Source organism: Schistocerca cancellata, chromosome 3 (genome assembly GCF_023864275.1).
Source record: "Schistocerca cancellata isolate TAMUIC-IGC-003103 chromosome 3, iqSchCanc2.1, whole genome shotgun sequence".
Classification (NCBI taxonomy): Eukaryota; Metazoa; Arthropoda; class Insecta; order Orthoptera; family Acrididae; genus Schistocerca; species Schistocerca cancellata.
Genome location: NC_064628.1, coordinates 936,094,399 through 936,113,914, shown reverse-complemented (window position 1 = coordinate 936,113,914; position 19,516 = coordinate 936,094,399).

Below are 19,516 nucleotides of genomic sequence, written 5' to 3'. Positions count from 1 at the left end.
AAAATTTCTTCCGGTGGGAATCCTGTAGTTTCATGATGTAATGTGTTCATGACATTCTCAAAATCCGATATAAATCTGCCCCAGGCTCTAATTCAACAAAACAATAATTCACTTTCAGATAACACTGAGTTACAGTAATAATAAAGTCATGCATAATAATAATAATATATACAAATACAGCACCCTGCCCCCAGTCTCTTTATTAACAAGGCAGTCTTTTATGGTTCATAAAACAGTCACATAGTCTGGTGGCTTTTTAGGCCTCTGGAGTTCAAAGTCTTTGCTTACTTGAACTCTTCGCAAAATAAACACTGAGTCATCAGGTGGTTCTTTCTTTCTTTGTTCGTTCTCCATGTCTGGATTTTGTTTTGAAACTTCTTCACCATTAGGTAGAATATCGCAATTAACTGCATCCCCTTTATTTTCACTGATTTTCTCATACCCTCTTTCAGTAAAAGTATATTCACTTTCTTTTACACCTGAAATTTCATCTACACTAGAGTCATCACTACTCTCTTCCTCACCATCAGATTCACTTAAGTACGCTACGTTTGTACAATAGGTAAAGTTAGAATATTCAATTTTGTTTGTATTTGCGTACCTTTCATCATCTGAACTATCGTCGGAATCCGACCATTCCGGATCGCTTTCAGGTTCTAACATAAAAGCTTTTCTGAAACAGGCATTAAGTTCTTCCTCAGTATTGTCGTCAGGCTTGGATTTTAATTCAATCTCCTCTTTTGGCAAAACGGCCTCATCATCAGTTTTATTTACATCTACTGTGACTTCATATTCAGTGTAATCCTCGTGGACTTTAATTACTTTCAGGTAATCATCTACCCCTTCTCCACGGTGCCTCTCGGTAGCAGCTTGTACTATTGGCGGATTGTTAGCAGAAGTTATTTCTTCGTCAATGCTGAGGATTTCATCCTCCAAATCCTTCCTATCATTAACCTTCCTCCTATCAGCAGCACGCGTACTTTGCGCGGTGCTATTTATTCTCCCCTCTTCAAATTTGGGCCACGTCACTTTATTGACGTCCCTATCATTTCCTTTTCTATTAACTAATTTCTTCACCTCATACTCCCTTTTAAAATCGTCCCACTCACATTGCTTTAGGCCCTTGTACAGATCGTCGATCTGCACACGCCAATCAGTTACTTCTGCTAATTCATTTTCGCCTTTTACCTCATTGCAAACACTGCTAACCGCACCTCTCTGTGTACTCACAGTCTCATTTATTGTTTCCTTTGCCACGGAATTATCACTCGTAAAATTTTCATTAGCTCTGACGGCTATGTTCGTACCTACTGCTGCCGTATTGCTAGCGGCTTCTTTCTGAACAGATGTTCTGCTAGGCTGGGTCGTTGCCCTCTGATGCTCCACTCGCCTGTTAACATATAGCGCTCTGTGCGGCAGAGATGACTCATTCTGGTTCGCACCTGACGCTTGTTTCGCCACAACACGTTGCGTCGTTTCACGCCTGTCTCTAACCTGTCTCATTATATTACTGTCGGTCCGGTATCTTTTCTTAAATCGGGGCCTGTATGTATTGTCGTTATTATTTTGCGCGGTATACCCTCTACCGCGACCTGGATAATATCCTCTGCCTCTTCCTCTGCCTCTTCCTCTCTGTATTACATTGACGCGAAATCCATCGCCGTCATTTCTTTCGTCATTGTTTCGGTTATTACGGTTACCAAAATTTTGATAATTGGCCCGACTTTCGCGCCAATGATCTTCGTCTTCGACTCTTTCGAGAAATGCTTGGAAGCTGCGATGATTGCTCCCTACATACCTCTTTGAATCTTCTGGAAGCTTTTTATATAGCTCCCAGATAATTTCTGAATCTGATCTTCGGCCTCTTAAATGCGTCAATTTCCGGTACCAATATTCACAGAAATCTTTCAAAGAATTCCTGCCCCTGTAATCATGCTGTTTGGCCATGATGAACTCGCGCCATAAATGGTCCTGCTTTTGTTCAGACCAATATTCTTCTGTAAATCTTTGCCTAAATTCTTCGAACGTCATTCGTTCGGTATTTAAATTTATTCCCCAACGCTTAGCGTCACCTGCTAAGGCGCTAATTACTACATTTATCTTTTCCTGATCAGACAAGTGCTCAGGAAATACTCTCTCGCAATTTTTGATAAAATCTAACGGATGCCACCCGTTATGTTTCTTGGCTGGATCGAAGCATTCCTCACCTTCTAATAGCTTCGTAATTGGTGTGCCATTACAGACAACACCAGGCCTATCTTTAATTTTGCTTTCCAGATCGAAAATTCTGCCTTGAATTTTCGTAGTATTTTGTTCACAATTTTGAACACATCCGGTTACTTTTTTACCTAAATCCCTTTCAGTGTCTAAAACTACCTTTTTCAACTGTGATATTCCGTGTTGACATTCGTTTACGATCTCAGTTTTAAGACCGAAAACATTTTCGTCTACCTTATTTTCAACCAGAGGTTCTACTTTCTCTTGGATGTTGAGAATTTCAACATCGAATCTACTATTAATGTTTCCAATTTCCTCCTGCATAGTATCCATATTTTTGTTAATGGTATCAATTTCAAATTTCATATTGTTTACCACAGCACTTAAATTACCCATTTTTTGTTCTACCTGTTCTATTTGTTTACTAATTTTAATTCCCTGTCCTTCAACCTGTGCTTTCATCTGATCACTATGAGTTTTGAGCTGCTGATTAACGTGTGTTTTAAGCTGCTCGTTCTGTGTTTTGAGTTGCTCGTCAACGTGTGTTTTTAGCTGATGGCTCTGTGTTTTAAGTTGCTCAGTCTGTCCTGCAATTTGTTTGGTTAATTGTTCAAATAAGTCGTTCATGCTTAAAATTTTTACACTGTTTTGTTCTACGGAATCCGTGTGTTCCAGTCCTACTTCATAAGTTTCTTTCGGTTCTTTCTTTATCTGTGGTGAAAGTAAATATGTCAGTGGATTCGTTCACGTACCCACTATCATCTACAAAGTCACCCTCTACTTCCTGTTTTGTCCCTTGCTGTGTTCGAGACGATCTCGACATTTCAATCTGTTTGTTGACGTGTTCATGGTATTGTATGTACGCCAATTGTCTTCCGCTAACGCCATCTGTTATCTGGCCACATAAACTCCGGCTACTGCCAGCCGCATTCTCCATTTTGCTTGGCGCATCTACCCCGTCTACGTTTCTGTCCATACTAAATGCCAATTGTACCACACTACTATACTTGACGCACACTGCAATTTACTTTGCTAAATATTATTGCTTTTCGAGTCCTGTCACTGGGAAGCCACTTGTAACGCTACTGCCCGCTCGGGCGTACGTTAGCTCTTTAAAGCCTGTACTGTAATAAGTTTACGGGCTTCACCTTATAAACAAGGATTTTAGTACATAATTTGACCGCGTGTATCTAAATGGAAGCAATTCGGACTTATATCCAGTCAGTAACTACAGTGATGCGTCAAGCAAATGTAAAGTATAATTACTCGTTCGCATGGACAAGAAGTACACACAGTCGATACTACCAGTTATTAATAATACGGTCGCCAGCCTAATTAGGCATTGAGTGAGTTTTTCCTTGTACAAGTGGGTGCATGTACAAGCATAATAACACGTAGTAATGTTGCATTTTATGGCAAAGTTTGGAACCGGAAAAATCCACTGAACTAAAGTTTTCTCCTTTTGTAATAATTTGGACGAGCTACAAATACGCAACACCACACTGCAATGATTACTACGAACTGCATTTTGTATATTGATCAGACTGAAATCGGGCATAGATTACCCTAGAATTAGCAATCTTGAAAGTAAACATACAATGTCACTATTAAGGATGGATAAACACTAATACACTTAAGTTTAATATGGAACTTAACTTTGCTGGTCAAATCTGATCAGTACACTTCAAGGTTTGAAAGAACAACCAAGAAAAAAGGGGGGGGGGCCTGAAACTGTTATGGTTGTTATACTGAAACTATTAAGTACTGAAGGTAAATTAACACTCAAAATTATCAATCTATGGATAACTACTCTTTTGTCTTACTTCTGAATTATTTAACTATCATTCTTTCTGTCTCAAATTAATTAAGTGTCATTGCTTGCTCAATTCAAAAAATTATCTTCCAATTTAATCAAACTGTTGTTCTTTACTAACATTTGCATTAACACACAGAACTTTAAACTTCTTTATAGCATAGATTTGTCTGCTGATAATTCTCATTAACACTAACTTTAAACTTTCAGTTCGGGATACTCGGGTTGCACAATATGTGGTAAGGACCCTGTCTAGGTCAGTGATCAGGATAAGTAATGGCTGAGGCAATTCTGGTAAAAGTCACGTTATTATTGAACAGTTAGAAACAGTTTCGACACTGGTCCACACAGATACAATTCTAAAGATGAAATAAATGTTTGACCTGTGCACGTCGGTGCGGCGGATGGCGAGCAGCGAGATAGCGAGAAGCACAGCACACATGCAAGCACGGCTTAGCGTCGTAACCTTTCCAATTTTGTGCCTAGGAATATAGCCATGCCATGTAGTCGTCGGAATCGGCACATCCAAGGCTCAATGGAATCCACTTTTCCTGGATAGCCTCTTCGATACGGTACGTGTTCCTCTGACCGATGCCCAACTCCAACTGTTATACTGAGCCCGTTGTGCCGAACCACGCCAGTGTGCGTTTTCCCGCACTCGCCTGCCTCCACCTTTTCCCGCTCCCCTACAGGTAGGGTATTCACCACAGGTTTTCTACTACACATATATTAATACCTTTCCTACATATGGACCAAGCGTATAAATACAATTTTCACATCTTACATTAGTTTTAACATTAAATACACTTCCCTTTGATTACCACATTACTTGAAATCTAACATAAATAATAATATTCATTTCGATAGTTGCTCACAGTTTCTTTAACATGACACGAAAAGAAAAAGAAATTCAAAACATTGCTTACATTAATTTATCAACATTCAGAAAAAAAAATTTATCATATGTACAGTTGTTGTTGTTACAAGCAGTATACTCTGTTTTCGTCATTTAGATGAGGAGAATACGTCATTAATACACAGATCATTGTAATATCCTTTCCCAAACACAAATGTGTTAGCATTCGAGTCGTATTCAATTTTTAAGAGTTGGATACCATAAATTTTGTAGTGAAGAACAAAGTAGAATTCGTTGCGTATAATTTCGCTTTGTTGAAGATGGAAGAAATAAACACAGTAGCTCGTGGCCTTTTGTTCCAAGTCACTAATGGTTGACATAGCGTACTTCTAAACGCCCAGTATTGCAAAGCGTGGGTTGCAGCATTTTGGGGATGACATTCTGACGTGGTACAGTGCAACGCACTGCTACACCGGTGGGTGGAGGACCTCATATAGTCAGGTCGAATCCTCTCGATTCTTTTTCACTCGCGCCGAGAATAAACACTGGAAGCCCCTGCTGAACCTGTGCGGTATTGTCGCTTTAGTCCTGGTTAAACTGCGAGCTTCAGATAAAGCAGTCGTACCTTGCGGAACGCAACCCTCGGCCTGAAGTAATGGATATTGTTATGGGGTGAATCTATAATCATCGCACAATGATGTCCATTACTTCATGTCGAGAGAGTTTTAAAGAGTGCAGGAACATATGACAACCCCTCACGTATCGCCTCGGTACGAATCGCCATGGAAACATTAGTTAACTGCAGCGCACAGTTGCATTTAAATATTTTTCCCGCGCCCCATACATGAATGGAATGAGAAGAAACTCTAATACCTGGTAAAAAGAGAAGTATCCTCTGCCATGCACCTCACAGTGGTTTGCAGAGTCTGGATGTTGATGTAGATGTAGCTGTAAATCTGCTGTCACCAAATGCTTGCTTTACTAGATTGATTCTTGTGTCTTTAATTCCAAAGTAGTACATGCTCAGCTTCGTGGTGAAGTAATATATTGGGGAATACGCAGAAAACATGTGGCCGTCTTACAATTTTGTTTCGTGCTAACAGGGTGCAATGTCACCGAAATATCATGAGACATAACAAACGATGGTAGGAAAACGGCGGATTTCATTAATGTTTATGGCATGTTTTCTTCGCTGTAGGCACTAGGTACTACGATATCAGACGAAAAAAAAAAAAAAAACAGAGCGAAGGTGTAAGAACACTGACTTATTAGGATTCGTCATCAGGGGCGCCTACTTCTAAAAAAGAATTGGGGGGTCCCATACTGGGGGTCTTACCCCAGGAAATTTTCTACATTTTAGATGAATAATACTGAGTTTTAAAGTTCTTTAAGCATTTCAGTCATTTTATAAACATTAGAACCACGAAAACTGGACTCTCGATAACTCGACACTCCGAGAAACTCTACAAGCCTGACACATCTTTTGGCTTTGAAAAAAGAAAGAAAAAATAAGAAACTTCCTGGCAGATTAAAACTGTGTGCCGGACCGAGACTCGAACTTCGAAGTTTCATATGAGCGCACACTCCACTGCAGAGTGAAAATCTCATTCTGGAAAAAAAAATTTTCACCCACGTTATTTTTGTAGAAAGCTAATTTAATTTACAGTAATAATCATGATTATATACGGTTACAGAGCTGTGAATATATAGCTCTGAAAAGACTGAAATTATATTTAATCCTAAACTATCATTAAAAGAATAAAACATAAAATATTGCTGTCGCACAGTAATAGCACTTTGATTAATAAGTGAAAGAGCTAATTTAAGCTTACTCTGAATAGGCTCAGGGTTCATTAAATAAAAACAATATATCAAAGTTAATGCTTTAATACAGTTAATAAAGTTAATACAGTATGCCTAAACCCTCCTTCAGTCAAAAAGTATGTAAATGGCGGGTTTTAATTGGGTCTTACACCCTAAAAGTATTTAAGTATTTGAAAACAACTAATACAGTATCATAATAATATAGTAATACAGTAATAAACTAGTACTAATATTTCGAAACTGAAAATTTAACGTTATGTATGTATTGAATTCTCTATTTTATAAAGATTTTTAATATTGCTCTAAATGCCATTGATAGGGCTAGGGTGTCTTTAGAAAGGTGTAAACGTCGACCGTCTGACTGGATTACTGAATATGAAGTCGTTTATGACTGGACGGATATTCAATTCATCCAAAACATCTCGGTGGGCATGTAGAAGAGTCAAGTTGTCCAATCGCTTCTATCCCATTGTTGATCGGAGATATGACTTCAGACGTCTAAAGGCGCTAAATGATCGTTCTGTTGTTGCTGTCGTGATTGGAACTACTTGGAGAAGCTTAATGCACTTCACTACTTCCCATAACATTTCTCCAACTGCAGGCTCTTGTGTAATATACTTTCTTACATCGCGCATGTTTTTAAGACCAATTGTTTTTTATTAGCGATATCGGGTAACATATTCATGTGTAAGCGCAGTCTCTCAATGTCTAGGTAATTTTTGAAAAACTCAGTTGTTTTTTCCAAATTTGTTTCACCCTTGTTTACTGAAAGCAAGCACTCTTGTTCAACTGCAGTGCCCTGTGTGAGTCCAATTGAAGCAAACCGCTCAGTAATGCAAGACTGCAACGTTTCACAGACTTCAACGGAAATAGTTTTATAGTATTCCTTTGCGGTTTTGAAATTGGGCGGTGAGTCATATGTCATACGTCATTTATAAAGATTTTTTATCGTAAAGAGAAGACACAAGGATCACGGTAGACTTCGAAGAAGTTGGATAGTAACGTTCGTTGCAACTCTGTATCGTTTCTGTGCAAACAATAGTCTGCCATTAAACGATAATCCGTGAACCATAGAGATTGACACACTGATTTCAATATTTTACGTTGGAGTAGCAGTATTATAAGCGAAACTCAAACTTCTAATAGTAAAAAGATATCTGCGCAAAGAAACGTTGAAAACATATCTCATAAAGTGTCTCGCAGTCACTTTCATCTCGTGGTGCATATAAAATAGATCAAATAACTAGGGAAGAGGTAAGAGGGTGGTACGGGACTACAAGTCCCACCGCCACACCTCCAAAGTGAATTGCAGTGACAAAGTCACTGCACAGTGGAAATTTACTGGCCCACCAACACAGTTAGACCGCAACAGACCGGTGATGCTGTATTGTAACCTATCACCTCGGACTACAAGTCCTTTAAATAAAAAAAAAAAAGGGAAGAGGTATTGAATACAATTGGGGAGGAGTTTGTGGCAAAACTCAAAGGATCACAAATTTAGCATTGGAGGGCAGCGTGGAGGGTAAAAATCGTAGAGGGAGACGAAGAGATGAATACACTAAGCAAATTCAGAAAGATGTAGGTTGCACGTGTGGAAGTGAAACGTGGACAAGATGAGACTAGAAGCTTTTTAAATGTGGTGATGCGGAATAATGCTGAAGATTAGATGGGTAGATCAAATAACTAGGGAAGAGGTATTGAATACAATTGGGGAGGAGTTTGTGGCAAAACTTGACAAGAAGAAGGGATCGGTTGGTATGGCATGTTCTGAGGCATCAAAGGATCACAAATTTAGCATTGGAGGGCAGCGTGGAGGGTAAAAATCGTAGAGGGAGACCAAGAGATGAATACACTAAGCAAATTCAGAAAGATGTAGGTTGCAGTAGGTAGTGGGAGATGAAGAAGCTTGCACAAGATAGAGTAGCCACGTGTGGAAGTGAAACGTGGACAAGATGAGAATAAAAGCTTTATAAATGTGGTGATACGGAAGAATGCTGAAGATTAGATGGGTATATCAAATAACTAGGGAAGAGGTATTGAATACAATTGGGGAGGAGTTTGTGGCACAACTTGACAAGAAGAAGGGATCGGTTGGTATGGCATGTTCTGAGGCATCAAAGGATCACAAATTTAGCATTGGAGGGCAGCGTGGAGGGTAAAAATCGTAGAGGGAGACCAAGAGATGAATACACTGAGCAAATTCAGAAAGATGTAGGTTGCAGTAGGTACTGGGAGATGAAGAAGCATGCACAAGATAGAGTAGCATGTAGAGCTGCATCAAACCAGTCTCAGGACTGAAGACCACAGCAAGACACGATGAATTTTCGTGAATTATAGTTATTATAATATTTTGCTCTGAATGTTATAGTATTTTAAAATCTATGTTTCATCGTACTATTACGTGGCTGGTAGACCTGTGCTGCAACTGGAAGTACTACTCTGAGAAGAAATCGACTGTTCGTTCATTGTGAGTCGGATCTCAAAACAGCTCTCTCGGCTCCTCAGACTAGGAAACGAAAAGTGGAAAGTACCCTACCGTATTGTAAGTAACTCGTTCACTCGCTATGCTCTCTGCAGTAAAGAATACATGTTTACACGTGACGTTTTTGTGTTTCTTATCTGTGATGATTTTTCCAAGAAGTAAATGAATACATACAATGCTGCGATTCCAGACAAGATTTTGGATCGTCTAGACAAAGCGCGTGTCCTGATTTCGCATCCAGAGTTGTTCCCATCTTTTCCTAGGTCTTCAAAGCTCTCTTCTTCCTTGTAGCGTATAAAGACTTACCTGTTTTGGCAGTCTATATTCATTCTGTTAATATATTTCGATTTACTTATGTATTGTTCATTCATTCTCCAGTATTATAAACATTAAGTTCTGTTCTCATATCTCAGTTACGCATTCTGCCTACTCTAGAGCATCCTTTAACCATTCTTAAAACTTACACTTCCGTTGTCTGCATCTCATGTTCATCTGTGTCGGCACCCAAGTCTCAGTCCGATACATTAAAACCGGTGTTGCCATTACTTTACAAATTTTGACGCTGATATCCTTTCTCGTCTCGTTAGTCATCGTTCTATTTATAGTTGCACATGAGATTTGAAAATAGTAAATATTAGTTCATATATCTCGGTCTTAACTGTAACTTACATAAACCTCTAGACAGCAGAAATGAGACATATGTTCTTTGGGTTTTCTGTTGATAATTGTCTTTGAACGGATTGGATGTTTTTCCTTAAACCTCGTTTTAGGTGCCAATGTTTCTGCGTTGTTTTCTTAGACAATTCATTCCATTTTATACATGGATCTGAAGGCCGCCTTTCGTTTTTGTGTCACCTAGAATATCCGCAAACAGTGAAACATTTATTGCTATATCGTGATTTGTTTTTACTCTGTGGCTTGTCTTTGTTTTTCACATGTTCCCTACTTCCGAGGCCAACGCCACGAACGGTGGTCCTCTGTCACATATCTCCTATCTGGAATCTCTCTGCTCACTCCGAGTTGGCTAAGATTTGGTTGAAAAGGAACTGAAGGACATTCGGTAGACATTCGATATTATCCTGCACTGTCCTTAAGTGGACAAAATTCGACCTCGCGGAGTATCGGACAACATTTGAACAGCAGGGAGGACTTCCTAGCTCATGCAGCTTGACGCATCGTTCTGAGCGGAACGAAGTCAAATAATCACTGGAAAAAGTGATAATCGTAAAATACCTAGGTCTATCCGCTCACAGCAGACTGCACTGAAATGAGAAGCGGATGCCAGGCTGAGATTGATTTGAAGGATCTTAAGTAAATGTACACCACATGGACGAGCATTGTCCTGTTGAAAAATGACACCGCGACATTGTCCCAACACAGATGGCACATGAGGATACAGAATGTCCGTAACGGGCTGTTGTTCCCGGCCGGCAGAATTCCCTCAATGACTACCACTCGCGATCTGGAGTCACACACAATGGCTCTCCACACCACGACACCAGGAATAAGGGAGCCGTTGTTGTTGTTGTGGTCTTCAGTCCTGAGACTGGTTTGATGCAGCTCTCCATGCTACTCTATCCTGTGCAAGCTTCTTCATCTCCCAGTACCTACAGCAGCCTACATCCTTCTGAATCTGCTTAGTGTATTCATCTCTTGGTCCCGCTCTACAATTTTTGCCCTCCACGCTGCCCTGCAATGCTAAATAGGTGATCCCTCGATGTCTCAGAACATATCCTACCAACCGATCCCTTCTTCTAGTCAAGTTGTGCCACAAGCTCCTCCTCTCCCCAATTCTATTCAATACCTCCTCATTAGTTATGTGATCTACCCACCTAATCTTCAGCATTCTTCTGTAGCACAACATATCGAAAGCTTCTATTCGCTTCTTGTCTAAGCTATTTATCGTCCACGTTTGACTTCCATACATGGCTACACTTCATACAAAAACTTTGAAAAAACGACTTCCTGACATTTAAATGTTAACAAATTTTTCTTCTTCAGAAACGCTTTCCTTGCTATTAACAGTCTACATTTTATATCCTCTGTACTTCGACCATCATCAGTTATTTTGCTCCCCAAATAGCAAAACTCCTTTACTACTGTAAGTGTCTCATTTCCTAATCTAATTCCCTCAGCATCGCCCGACTACATTCGACTACATTCCATTCTCCTCGTTTTGCTTTTGTTGATGTTCATGTGATACCCTCCTTTCAGGACAGTGTCCATTCCGTTCAACTGCTCTTACAAGTCCTTTGCTGTCTCTGACAGAATTACAATGTCATCGGCGAACCTCAAAGTTGTTTTTATTTCTTCTCCATGGATTTTAATACCTACTCCGAACTTTTCTTTTGTTTCCTTTACTGCTTGCTCAATATACAGATTGAGTAACATCGGGGATAGGCTACAACCGTGTCTCAATCCCTTCCCAGCCACTGCTTCCCTTTCATGCCCCTCGACTATTATAACTGCCATCTGCTTTCTGTACAAATTGTAAATAGCTTTTCGCTCCCTGTATTTTACCCCTGCCACCTTCAGAATTTGAAAGAAAGTATTCCAATCAACATTGTCAAAAGCTTTTGTCTAAGTCTACAAATGCTAGAAATGTAGGTTTGCTTTTCCTTAATCTTTCTTCTAAGATAAGTCGTAAGGTCAGTATTGCCTCACGTGTTCCAGTATTTCTACGGAATCCAAACTGATCTTCCCCGAGGTCGGCTTCTACTAGTTTTTCCATTCGTCTGCAAAGAATTCGTGTTAGTATTTTGCAGCTATGGCTTATTAAACTGATAGTTCGGTAATTTTCACATCTATCAACACCTGCTTTCTTTGGGATTGGAACTATTACATTCTTCTTGAAGTCTGAGGGTATTTCGCCTGTCTCATACATCTTCCTCACCAGATGGTAGATTTTTGTCAGGACTGGCTCTCCCAAGGCTGTCAGTAGTTCTAATGGAATGTTGTCTACTCTGGGGGCCTTGTGTCGACTCAGGTCTTTCAGTGCTCTGTCAAAATCTTCACGCAGTATCATATCTCCCATTTCATCTTCACCTACATCCTCTTCCATTTCCATAATATTGTCCTCAAGCACATCGCCCTTGTATAGACCCTCTATATACTCCTTCCATCTTTCTGCTTTCCCTTCTTTGCTTAGAACTGTGTTTCCATCAAAGCTCTTGATATTCATGCAAGTGTTTCTCCTTCCTTCGAAGGTCTCTTTAATTTTCCTGTAGGCAGTATCTATCTTACCCCTAGTGAGATAAGCCACTACATCCTTACATGTGTCCTCTAGCCATCCCTGCTTAGCCATTTTCACTTCCTGTCGATCTCATTTTTGAGACGTTTGTATTGCTTTTTGCCTGTTTCATTTACTGCATTTTTATATTTTCTCCTGTCATCAAATAAATTCAATATTTCTTCTGTTACCCAAGGGTCTCTACTAGCCCTCGTCTTTTTACCTATTTATTGCTCTGCAGCCGTACCTGTCAATAATATCGGGTGAACAGGAATTCTCCCCAGATCGCTGCCATACGCGTAGTAGACTCTGGTCGTCAGGGTTAGCGCAGAACCACGATTTACCGCTCACCACAAGGCGACGTCATCCAAGAGCGGTCCATGCTTCTCTATCATGACACCTCTCCAGGCGCAGTCGCCCGCGTCTTGGTGTTGGCGGCAGTCTTCGCAGAGGTCGGTACTGCCCTAGTCAGAGTGCTGCCAGTCTCCGACGAACTGCGCGGGGTGACGTAGAATGTTGCAGAGAGTCCATTACTTGTTCTCGGATGGCAGGCGCAGATGTGAAAGGGTTACGGTGTAACTGGTGCACAGTACGGCGATTCATCCTTGTAAATTAGTGGAAAACAGTCTAGATCGCAATGGTTATTTTATGTAAAATGACTGGTTTCGGCCTAGTCTTAGGCCATCTTCAGAAGAGCACTATTAGCTGAAGTTGACGATATACAAAACAATCAGTAGACCTCAATCGCTGAAACTGCTGCAGCATGGTTTCTATGCATAAGCACAGAGAATACTACGAGCATTCTTCGGTTTCTGGGACGAGGAACGGATATCAGAACCGTACATTCCCATGGGCATTCATTCAATCATTCAGTGGAAACACCCCATTGAAATGGCATGGCATGCAGTTCTATGACACTTGGACAGACAGGAACTACCACGGCAACAATTCGAAAACTATAAATTCCAGAAAATTGTTACGTCTCAGGAAACTGTGAATTCAACTCGAATAGTATGTATGATTTTAATAACGAAAAGCATTTCTAATGATTTATACGCTCCTGCAGTGTAGTTCAGACTGTGATAGACGTTAACCAGCAATCGTAAAAAGGCATGAATATTCTGAATTTCCAGGATGCTCATTGTGACATGTCATGTAGTAACGCTCGCGACCATCTCTTCTTGACAGCTACGTCGTGGCGTTGATTAGTCGCTCCTGTCAACCAGCAACTGAGTAGGCGTGGTGCGTGGGACGTGAGCCAGTTTTCTGTGTTGAGCGAAAGTTTGTTGACATCCAGCGCCTCGATGATGGATGGCGGCTGGAGTGGACCCAGTGTGCGGGTGGTACCACTAACGGTCTAAGGTCGACCCTAGCAGATGCGCGTGGTGGATGACGGCCGGTGTACAATTTCATGTCTAGCGGTAGTTGGCTGCAGCAAGCATTCACCCCACAGGAACTCTTGTCACCTGACAGAGTAGCTTAGTGGGAGCTCGGCGAAGTAGGTAGCCAGAAGGTGTGTGATGTTGGATTTGGTTGTTTTTGGGGGAGGAGACCAGACAACACAGGATTAGGGAAGGACGGGGAAGGAAATCGGCCGTGCCTTTTCAAAGGAACCATCCCGGCAGTAGCCTCAGACGATTTAAGGAAATCACGGGAAACCTAAATCAGGATCGCCGGATGCGGCATTGAACCGTCGTCCTCCCAAATGCGAGTCCAGTGTGGTATCCGCTGCGCCACCTCGCTGGGTGGTGTGTGATGTCAGCATGGCACAGCACACCCCCACCACTTCATGCCACAGCAGCTGCCCACTTCTGTCAAGACAGCCGGCCGCGGTGCCCGTGCGGTTCTAGGCGCTTCAGACCGGAACCGCGCGACTGCTACGGTCGCAGGTTCGAATCCTGCCGCGGTCATGGATGTGTGTGATGTCCTTAGGTTAGTTAGGTTTAAGTAGTTCTAAGTTCTAGGAGACTGATGACCTCACATGTTAAGTCCCATAGTGCTCAGAGTCATTTCTGTCAAAACAGACACACTCCCAGCCGTCGTTGAGTGAAGTGGGAGGAGAGGGAATGTTGTTTTTGCCACCTTACTAGCTCCACATACGTCGCTCCATCTTTTACAACAAAATATCACATAGGTGTTTTATAGGTGTCACATAGTGACACCTATCACATAGTGACACCTGTCACATAGTAACACCTATAAAACACATATAAAAATGCTCCACATGTTGCATTAACACTTGATGTTGTATATGTGATTATAGACAGAAGCAAAACTGTCCATGGCAGAAGTTTGTAGTTATATGTAAAATCATGACACTAAAATTGTGAAAAACGTACTCTCTTGCATTCATAGTAATGTTCAGTAACAAAGGAAAAAAATCAACGACAATAGAGCTTTATAAATGTGTGCGGTCCGTAACTGACAATGAAATCATAAAGCTATTTATATTTTCTTAAAATCTAAAGCAATACACATTTATGCAAGAGAAAATTCATCCACTCTAGGTTGTTATAAATGTGCATTGTCCCTAACTGACGATAAAATCTCAAAATTGTTGTAAGATCTCTTTCAATTTAAAGCAACATGCATTCAAGCAATGGTTCACATCTTGTTGGACAAATTAGGCACTGTTTCCATTGCCAGTTCAATCATAAGAAAGATTAACTAAAGGTGATCAGAGCGTACCGTAAAGACTTGGAATCATGCTCATGAAAATAATATAGAACTTACCTTAAAAAGCATATCACTAACAGAACATAATATTAAACATATTATAAGACACAAGATATAATTCTTCAATAACCACTTTTAAATATTACCGTTTTTACCAGTTGCGTTACCCATACCTGCCTATGAACCTTTGCTATGTCAGGCAGTGTCTTGAACCTTGCCCAAGATTTCTTCCTCCTGCGTTTCTCATAAACTGACTACAGCATCGTTCTCTCGTCATTTTTCACTCATTTGCTATCAGTTTGCTCTCTCATGGCGTCATTATCTCCACTCTTTTAATTCAGTCTTGCTGTGTTCCTTAGATTAAATTCACGTAGGACTCTCAGCACCAAGATTACATTCATGTAATTTGTACAGCAAAAGAATGTGTGTACATTATGCATAAATTCATACAACAACAGATTTAAAGCGTTACATGTTAGTTTTAGTCACCTCACCAGTTTAGGGTAATTTTCTTTTACGCTTCACTCTACTATTTTTCCATGGTTTTATTTTCATAATGTCGTGGAGTCTCCATGTTTTGTGGGTCCTTAAGCTTTCCATTTGTGTGAGGGATTCAATATACCCGATACTGGAACAGTATCTTTTTGCACATAGAGGTCCTGTTATTAGATGGTTGGTGACACTGCACGAGGACCTCTTCCTCTGTGTGGAACAAGATTTCGCTCTTCATTTTGAGGTCGACCTTTCGTCGACGGTCACCTGCAGCGCTAGGACAAAAATAGGCAGTAATAAATCTACCATGTATGTGTCGTTCCTTATGCGACACTACCGTTTCCTTGATCAAACTAGGAGCTCCTTATTCTTTAATACAAGTACAGGAGGCAGTTAAATGGAATCATCTGGCAGCTCGATGAAGTACATCTTGAAGCTATTGTAGATGTTTGTCCCATATGCAATGTTCCTTGTGGCAATGTATTCAATAGAGGTTTCCCAATTCACGCATCACCCATTCGCTGTGATTCTATGTAGGTTAGTATAGGGAGATGAACATAGGGTCTATTCGTCGCCTCCTTAACATTTTTACCCAGACTTTTGACTTAAACTGAGGCCCATTGTCAGAGATTGTTTTGTTCACAGAGCCGAAATCATGTGAAAAGCGTTTTTCGAATGCAGTACTGAGCGGTTTCCCTGAGGCTTTTCACAGAGGCGTAACCACCACCAATTTTGAGATTAACTCAATGGGTATCAATATGTATGAGAAAAGAGAATGCATTCTCGGATCTGGACCAAGAAGATCAGTGGCCCCCTCAACTCATAACCTTGACGGAATTACTGTATACATTTGGGCCACATACGATGTACTCGCTTGCTTCGCCTTTTGACAGGCTTGGCACTTATCTAGTAACCGATACACTCTCCACAGGTCGCTGAAAAAACAGGCCTGCTATAATTCCTGGTAACATTACCCTCAAAGTGTACGTAGCACAGATGCGTCGACCGAACCAGCTTGTTAACCAGTTCACAAGGAAAGACGATCAGTCACCTCTGATCACTCGAGTGTCTTCTCTGAAGCAACTCACTTTCCTCAACTAAGTATTACTGCCATAAAGCTGCTCAGTCTCTCTCATGTCACGTCAGTGTTACATTTTTTAATACATTCCGGTTGCTGCTTTCATAAGTTACGGGCAACTTTTTTTTTCTTAGCTTCAACGCTTGAGGAACCTCAGAGTACAAATTTTCTAATTGCTACTTCACGATGCGTTATTGCGTAGCAGCGATGTTTTGAAGTCAGTTTTTCGCTATTTTAATACTTCGTAGAGGTGCTAGATAGATGTTACTCTATCAACAAAGTACTGTATGAACTATATGACTACACGACATGTTACAGGCCTGATCGGTTTGTGCACGTTTGTTTTTCACTAAGCTTTTCGGTCGCAAAAGTTTGTCGTAAAACGGGCAACAGTCTGGCTCATGAAATTCTGAGGATGCTTGAAGAATCTGACGATAGTGAGATTGCAATCGATGACGGTATTTCTGAAACACACAATAATCTGCTTTTCTCTTCCATCTTATAAGCAAGAGCCACACAAAGAAGTCGATAATGGGTACGGTTGCTATGGATTGCAGCAGCCACTGTGGCCCGATTGGAATGTGTTAACACCAGATACTTGCCCTATTCTTGCCCGATATATTCGAGAGACAGCCTCACTTAGTTTGGAATCTTACATTCTTTAAACAGGGTTAACCAAAACTATATAGTCTTACCCACCTCTGTAGTTACTGTGCGGCAAACTATCAAGAGCTCGAGACAACACTATTATATTTTTTATCCGGGGATGTATTCAGTACTAAACTGGAATTCTTGTAGGTAAAGAGCCCAGTGTCCAAGCCTACCGTGAATTCGTTTGGGCAGCATAAGAAAAAGCGGGGTGCCATGGTTTGTATACTCGTGCATTTAAGTGTCCCATCTGAATTTCTTAAAGGGCCAAACGATGGTCAAGGCTTCTGGTTCTGTCGCTGAATAGTTACTTTTGCATCTGAAAAAGATCTTTCTCGCGAGTGAGATTCTGTTCAGAGATTGTGGGTCATCACTTTCGGACTATTAGAAAAACAGTGCGTTGAGACGAGACCTCAAAATGCCCTTCAACATACAAAAATTTTTGTTTTGGTTTGTTGGTTCGTCCATGAATTTTGGCCTGACTTTTAAGAAATATTATGGTGTTGATTTGTCTCGAATTAAAGACTAGTTTGATCGATCTGTCTGGTTTTGGAACGGTTAAGAATGGACTACTATAGGAAGATACTGCTCTTTTGATGATCCCTTACCCCAGCATATCCTAAATCTCTTTCTCCATCTTTTCCTTTTGCGCTATATGGTCCTTGACACTAAAACAATAAACAATATTTTTAATAGCGCCTGACGCCCCAGAAAACACTTCTCCATGACTCTGCAAGATATGGCATAGTTTATCTTCCTCCACTTCGGGCATCTCACCAACAAAAGAAGTATTCCCTCTTACAATATCAGTTACCTGCGTATTTGGTTGTCACTCGGACAACAAAAAATCAAGGACCTGGGACCTGGATACTAGTAGCAACTCATTCAGAATCGTTATTAAAGCTTGGTTCTTCAACGAGCTTCTAACATGACATCTCTAATTCTTTCTTCAGAACACAGTTTTCAAGCTGAATTCTTTCTCTGGTGCCATTTACACTCAGAAACTAAGAAATCAATGCCTAAAATCACATCAACATTTAATGGTGGTACAATCAATAAATTGAATTCTAAAATACTCAGTGATCCCTAAAAGCTAATAGTTTGCTACTTCATCTCAATAGTTGGCCAAAGATTGCCCTCTTACACAAATTTCTTTTAATTGTACTACCTGCCAAGTTCCTACTGCTTCACATCTTTCGAAAGCGCTTTTGCTGATAATGGAGAACCGTTTTCCTCTATCGAAAATAGACCGTAAAGCTAACGAGCTGACTGAGATATTAATCACTGGACTCATGGCTGACGCACCTCCATTCTCTGCCTTTTCCAACAAGCCCTTTCTTACATGTTCCCTGGTGACGAAATTTTCACCGTCTGCTATTCCAAAGTTTCTCTTCTGCTTCGCCTTCTGCCTCACTTAATCGCCATTGTGAATGACAGGTCAGCTGAGCGAATTTCTAAAATTTCCACCCCATTATATGCTACAGGTATTTTTTTATTGTTTCTTCTCAGTTCTAGTCTACGCTGGTTTGCATTGCCGAAAGTAGGCACCAACCATTTCCGCCTATTGGGACTGTATCTACGCTGACGCCTTCCACATTCACGGCTATTGTTTCTGCCACCATTCTTGTTGTGATATGGGTGATTATCTCTTTGGGATTGGTCTCGCCTTCGTGTATTGTTACGTTCCATTAAATCTATTGTTGCTACGCCATGGGTTCTGCGGCAGATTGTTGTCGTGATTTGTTCTACGCCATTGATTATTTCGTGACCTTTCCTCTGGATCGTATCCTAGTTATCGCAATAAATTTTTGAAGGCCTGGAGTTTAACTTTGCATTGGCCTGCTGATACAACGTGCTCGATACGCGTTCGTAATTTATTTATAGATGTTTGGATTGGTTGTGATGGGCAATAGTGCTGCCGCAGTAACCTGTGAAGCGTCTGCTCAAGAACTTGATCGGACAGTGAACCTAGACTTGTTAAAGTTGAGAAATATCATGATCCTATGTTTTAAAGGATCCAATGCTACTTCCGAACATTACACAGAGCGGAGCACGTGTTAAAATTCTCTGCATTCTCTAGCAATTGCCAGCATTCCCACGGCGGGCGATGCCTGCAAATATCCACACAGGAACTCCATCTGATACCAATACGGCCACGGCAGAGGTACAGAATGATGGAATCGTTCGATCCAAGGCTGGGG